This window comes from Ceratosolen solmsi, unplaced genomic scaffold, assembly GCF_000503995.2.
Source record: "Ceratosolen solmsi marchali unplaced genomic scaffold, CerSol_1.0 scaffold10, whole genome shotgun sequence".
Taxonomy (NCBI): Eukaryota; Metazoa; Arthropoda; class Insecta; order Hymenoptera; family Agaonidae; genus Ceratosolen; species Ceratosolen solmsi.
In genome coordinates this window covers 6577455-6584423 of record NW_011948412.1, presented here as the reverse complement: position 1 = coordinate 6584423, position 6969 = coordinate 6577455, and the positions used below count along the sequence as shown (strand labels likewise).

General features: G+C 39.7%; 1 protein-coding gene and 1 long non-coding RNA gene across 2 annotated transcripts in view; both read left to right on the top strand.

Annotated features, from left to right (window-relative positions):
• The window catches only part of LOC105364514 (uncharacterized), a 484373-nt gene that overhangs the window by 129136 nt on the left and 348268 nt on the right, over window positions 1-6969 (top strand).
• LOC105368511 (uncharacterized) lies at window positions 4809-5961 on the top strand. The gene is made up of 3 exons (XR_913104.1): window positions 4809-4934; window positions 5309-5475; window positions 5624-5961. It is a non-coding gene; the product is annotated as an uncharacterized LOC105368511 (long non-coding RNA).

Sequence of the window (6969 nt, the reverse complement as noted above, 5' to 3'; positions counted from 1 at the left end):
CAATTTTCTTTTATATTTCAGAATTTTTTAAAAATTTTAACTTTTCTTTTAACGTCGATGGTCTTTCGATAGTCGTTGAGTCTTATGTATCTTACGCTTAATTGCCTTTGTACTAAAAAGCAAATAAGTGCATGTTTTATTCCAATATTTTTTTTTTTTTTTTTTTTTTCGTTGTTGTTGATCATTACCAAATTCCAAGGTACTTGCCACTTATTCGTTGGTTCATAAATTTCAACGACAAAATTTTCATACTATTAGTGGCCATTAATTAAGAGATGGTCGGACCAATCAGTCGACCGAGGAAACAAGGATACCATAGCAAGAAAATTTGAATGCCGTTTTAAATGCGAGAGTATGATGAAATTTTACCTCTATAGCTTATCAATCGCCTCGCTAACCTCCTCTTTCTCGTTTATCTTTCTTTTTGCAGTGATGAGCACGAGCGAGGACTCCTACTCGGCCACGTCTACCGAACGCGGGAAAAGGTATCGTTGCCCCATGTGCAACAGGTCCTACATGGTGCAGCGCTCGTTACGTCGCCACATGCAGATCGAGTGCGGCAAGGATCCTCAGCACAAGTGTCCCTATTGCGATCACTGTACCAAGTACAGATCCAGTATAATCAAGCACATGATGTACATACATCCGGACTTGCCGCTGACTAGTTAGGGTAGGCCAGGTCGAAAGCTTCATTTTCAGAGACGTTGCTGCTACGACTTGGTAGGATTATTAATTTTTCGTTCCTGCGATAACGTTAGGGGGGGGGGGGGGGGGCTTTATTTTTCTATGCGCGTGGTTGCGCTCAAAGAGGAATTGAGGAATAGGGGATTGGGTTGTGGGTGGGACGAGTGGGATTTTCAGACTGTCATTACGATATTAACATATCCGAATAAATTCGAGACGATAAATTTTTCTCTATTAATGCGGTAATGTCATATTGCGATGCATAATAAACGTTGTGGGTTAAGGGTTACCGAATCTCCTAAGTAAAGAGAAATTTCGCTACGACTGTATAGTGGTATCGATTAAAATGTTTAGTAAGAATTATTGAATCGTATCGAAGCTATATTATAGATGTAGAATATCATAATGGAAATTGTTCGAAGGATGGTAGTTAGTTAGTTAGCGTCGTTACGCGTTGGACTTTTTTTTACATAGCCCTCACGTACTAGCAAACTAATATTGTTTAAAGTAAATTTTTGTATTTGATAAAACTATTTGACGATGGTGTCGCATCACCGATTGCCAATACGAATGATTATTGTAAATGCTCGAATATGTTAATTGTATGTTAATAAATTATATACGTAAAAATAATAGGTACATTATTTTCTATGTATGAGCACACGTGCAAGTCACCCACACAAACACGCGCGCACTCACACGCATTAAATTTCGATGAAAGTTTTATTATAATTAATGCCGACGGTTGGATTTCAAACATTGCAATCGCGCATTATTACGTCAATTTATTATTTAGTAAATCGACAATTTACCCTTTAATAAAGTATTTACTCTAGCCCCGTATCCCCTTCCCTCCATCGCACTTTTTCTTTTGTTATTCAGACGGCGTATTCACGGATAAATCGTAAAACATTGGATTTGTCATTAAAAACCACAGTCTTACCTATCGATCAATCCACAAACCGAGAGAGGGAGGGAGAGAGAGAGAGAGAGAGAGAGAGAGAGAGAGAGAGAGAGAGAGTGTGCGTGCGTGTGTGTGCGTGTGCGTGCGTGTGTGTGCGCGTGCGTGTGCGCGTGAGAGAGAGAGAGAGAGAGAGAGAGAGAGACGCTCGTAAGCTTGATTGGATGCATCAATTCGCAAATAATCCAATATTAAAAGCCAAAGTATCGCAGTCCCAATTGCACACGTGTCATGCACCAAAACACAAGTCATGCCGCCAAATCGCGCACACAAGTACATTCGCAAAACGGCGGCCCTCGTAGCTTTTTCCACGGATTGACCAGTGAAATCGTGTTTTTCGCAGGTGCTCATCATCATCCGAGGCAGCGAAGATCTCGCGGCTTGGGCCGATACGCGTGCGAGAACTGCGATCGGCGCTATTACGAGCTCAAGAACCTCAAGAGACATATTAAGCAGGAGTGCGGCAGGAAGCCGACCTACCAGTGCGTTTACTGCCCCTTCAGATCTTCCTACAAGACCCACATCATCTTGCACGTGCCCGTGCACAGCGCCCAGCTGGACCCCCAAAGACGGACGCAGAAGCTCTCCTTCATTACGACTTATTAGCTCGCGACATTCCCTTTCAGGCTAGCCGATCCAACAAGGACATGCAACTACGTGTCACGTGCATTGGCTCGTCGACGGCGATGCACAAGGATAATTTTAATCCAACGGTGACTCGGCTCTCCGGGAAGATACGCTGATATCGGCCCTCGTTCCATTACCGATAATGGCTTTCTTATATTGGCCCCTGTGCGACTCTAGTTTGCTTTGCCCGTATTATATACTGGAATTATGGAGAACAATATATATATATATATATGATTTTAGATAGGATATATATTTTCTCAGGCTCTTTCTTTACGATCGTCCTATAAATTTAATTGCTATTAGGAATAACTCGACTAACTCGAGTTTAATGAGTCGATCCTTACATTCTCGCACTCGATTGTAGATCGATGTGCTAATATTTATCTGCGCATTAAAAAAAAAAAAAAAGAAAAGAAAAAAAAAAAAAAAAAAAAGAAAAAAAAAAGCTTAGAAGGGAAATATTGATGTTTGTAAAGAAACCTTCTAAGACATTTGGATGTGTTAGAAAACAATAATAGTTTGGTATTCGTTTAAGAAATCGTTTAATTACTTTAGCCGTAGTAATTTCAAATTGTGTACAGGACGATTAAACGATTACGTAGCTCAAATTCGCAATGCTAAAACGTAATTTTACACGTATTGTTGTCGAGGATATCACTATATGTACATCTAAGAATTAAGTTTCAATGCGAATTGTTAACTGAACGTCTTAACTGCAATCATATCCATTTACTAGTCAAGCATAATTATAAATGTTCATTTTAATACTTAATTTCATTAATGTAAGAATGGCTCGCTGATTACGTAAACAATACACACAATACATGGAATAAAATTAAATTCATTCGATCTCGTTTAGTTTTCTTTTTTCATTTATATTTCCCCCTTACGTGCGTTGCTCTCAATCATCTCCCTCAAATTGCAAAAGATCATGTAAATGCCGACAGCAATAGCACGACTAACTCAATACTTAATATGAAAATTATATCTCTTTCATAAAGTATCGAATCTTACTCCTTTCATAACCCCAATCTCGTTAATAAGCACGCGAACGAGCAACCGAATAGAAAAGGCAATTTAACGTCGAGAGCATTAAAATTAGACCGAACTATCCATCAATATCGTTCCCCTCTTGTTGCAGACAAGTTATACCACTACATCAACACGAGCAGCAACGTGTGCGTGACCTGCGGCAAGGCCTACAAGCATAAACATCACCTGAAACGTCATCGGGACTTTGAGTGCGGCGTCGAGCCCAAGTTCAGCTGTGTCTACTGCCCCCACAAAACGCGATACAAGGACAGCCTAATGAAGCATATCCTGGCGAGGCACGAGCGTGTCTGGAACCAGTCTCAGCAGCAGCAGCAGCAGCAGCAGCAGCAGCAGCAACAACAGCAACAGCCACAGACGCAGCCGCAGCCACAGCCACAGCCACAGCCACAGCTACAGCAACAGCCACAGCCACAACCACAGCCACAGCCACAGCCACAGCCACAGCTACAGCAACAGCCACAGCCACAACCACAGCCACAGCCACAGCCACAGCCACAGCTACAGCAACAGCCACAGCCACAACCACAGCCACAGCCACAGCCACAGCCACAGCTACAGCAACAGCCACAGCCACAACCACAGCCACAGCCACAGCCACAGCCACAGCTACAGCAACAGCCACAGCCACAACCACAGCCACAGCCACAGCCACAGCCACAGCTACAGCAACAGCCACAGCCACAACCACAGCCACAGCCACAGCCACAGCCACAGCTACAGCAACAGCCACAGCCACAACCACAGCCACAGCCACAGCCACAGCCACAGCTACAGCAACAGCCACAGCCACAACCACAGCCACAGCCACAGCCACAGCCACAGCTACAGCAACAGCCACAGCCACAACCACAGCCACAGCCACAGCCACAGCCACAGCTACAGCAACAGCCACAGCCACAACCACAGCCACAGCCACAGCCACAGCCACAGCCGCAGCCGCAGCCGCAGCCGCAGCCACAGCAACAGCAACAATCACAGCAACAACAGCAGCAGCAGCAACAACCACAGCAGCAGCAGCAACAACCACAGCCGCAGCAGCAGCAGCCGCAGCCACAGCCGCAGCAGCCGCAACCACAGCAACAACCACAGCCGCAGCAGCCGCAACCGCAATCACAGCAACAACAGCAGCAACACTTTTTCGAAGGAGGCGCACGGGATTTTGATTCGACCATGCAACTACAAATGGGCTCCTTCAGTGGCTACGGCAATGACTATAAGCAAAATTAGTGGCCGATGTTTTTGATTGGGTGTTTATTGGTATTTTCATTGGTAGTCTTGCACTGGTCATGTTAAAGTGAACATTCTTATCAGGACCTATTGACACAGTATTTTAAAAATGCCTTTGGTTATAAGAGAGGCTGTATGGTTTCCAATATATTTAATTTTTATCAGTTTTAGGTTGAAAGACAAAAAGAATAAAAAAAAACTTAAAAATCAAAAAAACCAAAAAAAAAAAAAAATAAATAAAAATAAAAAAAAAACAATAATTATAATTAAAATTGTATAGTAAAACGTGAAGAATTATAAAGTGTACTTTGGAATGCCAGTATATGACATAACAAATGTAGGCAAAACAATATAGACGATAGAAGGTTGTACAGTTAAGGTAATGTAATGCTAAAGAAAAAAAAAAACAATCATGTCACCTATAGTCGTAGAAAAGAAAATATGGCAGACTGAAATACACTAATTGTGTGTGTGTGTATATATATATATATATATATATATATATATAGATAAATATGTGTGCGTGCGTGCGTGTGCGTGTTTATGTGTGTTCAGGTTTATGAATGGGTGTGTGCGTGTGTGCGCGCTTGCGCGTATGTGTAATAAAATATATGTGTGCATATATATATATATATATATATATATATATATATATATATATATATATATATATATATATATATATATATATATATGTATATATATATATATATATGTACATTCCAAAATAACATGCAATCGTATATATTGCAGATTTTATTTATTTATACAATTATCAGAATTATCAACTATGATTGATTTGATTGGGACAAGATGTAGAAGATCACTTGTTCAAGCTCGAAGTATTTATAAAATGCGATGGAATTAGATGTAACGAAGCAGCACAGTCGCGACATTTTACCAAAGCTTCCGCTAAATCGGTACTTGATCGATCATTTTATTGCGTTAAATATTTATCGGTATTAAATTTTATTTACAAATTACATCATATAATCTATTCAGAATAATCATGTTACATTATATTTATAATAAATGAAAAATTTTGCTGATATTCTTTTTATTTGTTAGTTGTAATACATCCAATCAAAAACGGATTACACAGGAGAGAAACACTAAAGTTAAGAGGAGCGAATGACATCGACTATATTTATGAAATTTGAGACTTTATATGAATAGAAGTATTTTCATCGTCCAAAATCGGCAGCGAACAGCAGTTTTATATATGTACATAATATAATGATGAGTCAATTAAACTAAAGATTTGTTTTCTAACAATTGTGTTTATATTAATATTCTTCAACCCTGTAACGCATCAATATATAGTCATTTAATTCCTCCGTACGTTGCTGTAAATAGCAATTAATCTTTTAATCGAAGCACTAAAATTAATTTATTTTTGTACTAATGGCGCTAAGTAATAGTTTGTAATAATAAGATTTTTACAACGTACAACACGTAAGCATACACACAAACAGAAACGCATCTCATCAAACATGGATTTGATGCAACACGGCTTATCTATCTAGGTAATCAATATAATTAAAGGATTTTTTTTTTTTTTGTGGTGAAAAAGAAAGAGACAAGAATTCATATGTTGTGTAATCAGTCGTTGTTCATGAAATGATTTTTGAGCTTTTTAATTCTGTTTAATTCATTTCATCGCTGTCCTGTTAATTTTTTTTTTAACTAGCTTGGCTATGGTCAAATTATTTATTCTTCTATTTTTTTCCTTTTTCTTTATTACAGACAAAGAATCATTTCTATCAGCATACATTAATTATACTAATTGAAAAAAAATAATAATAAAAAAAAGTTTAACAAATTTTAACGCGTAGCGGTTGGGGCGTGGGAGGGGAGGGGCGATATCAATATCATTCTTACAATATCACACGAACTCGGCAACAAATAGTTATTGGCAGTCCTGGTGGTAGCAATGCGCTCTGCCATTCCTCTCAGCAGATCTAACGCATTCCATCAGAACAACCAAATTATATTAAAAAAAAAAAAAAAAAAAAGAAAAAAGAAAAAAAAAATATATATATAGATATATAGAAAAACATTCGAACCCAATCAAATTCCCAAAAAAAAAAAAAAAATTTCCGAGTAAACACAATGAAATTCGGCCCGGAGGTCTGCGTCGAGACTCGGGAAAAGTCATTATCCAAAGCAATCGCCGGAGATATAAAAATGCAGAATCTCGTTAAGCTCGGTAGTGCTGTTCCCGGCATCCCTCGCACGTCCACGACTAACGGCGCTCTCTTCTCTGCTTCTCTGTTCTCAGGGCGTAACTACACCCTCGATCTCTTGCCCTCCTTCCCCAAGGACTTCGGACAGCAGCGACGTTTGCGCTCCAACGAAAGCTCGGCATCCCTCTACGTGTTGAGCGCCCGAGCCTGGAACGCGAAGAAGTACTC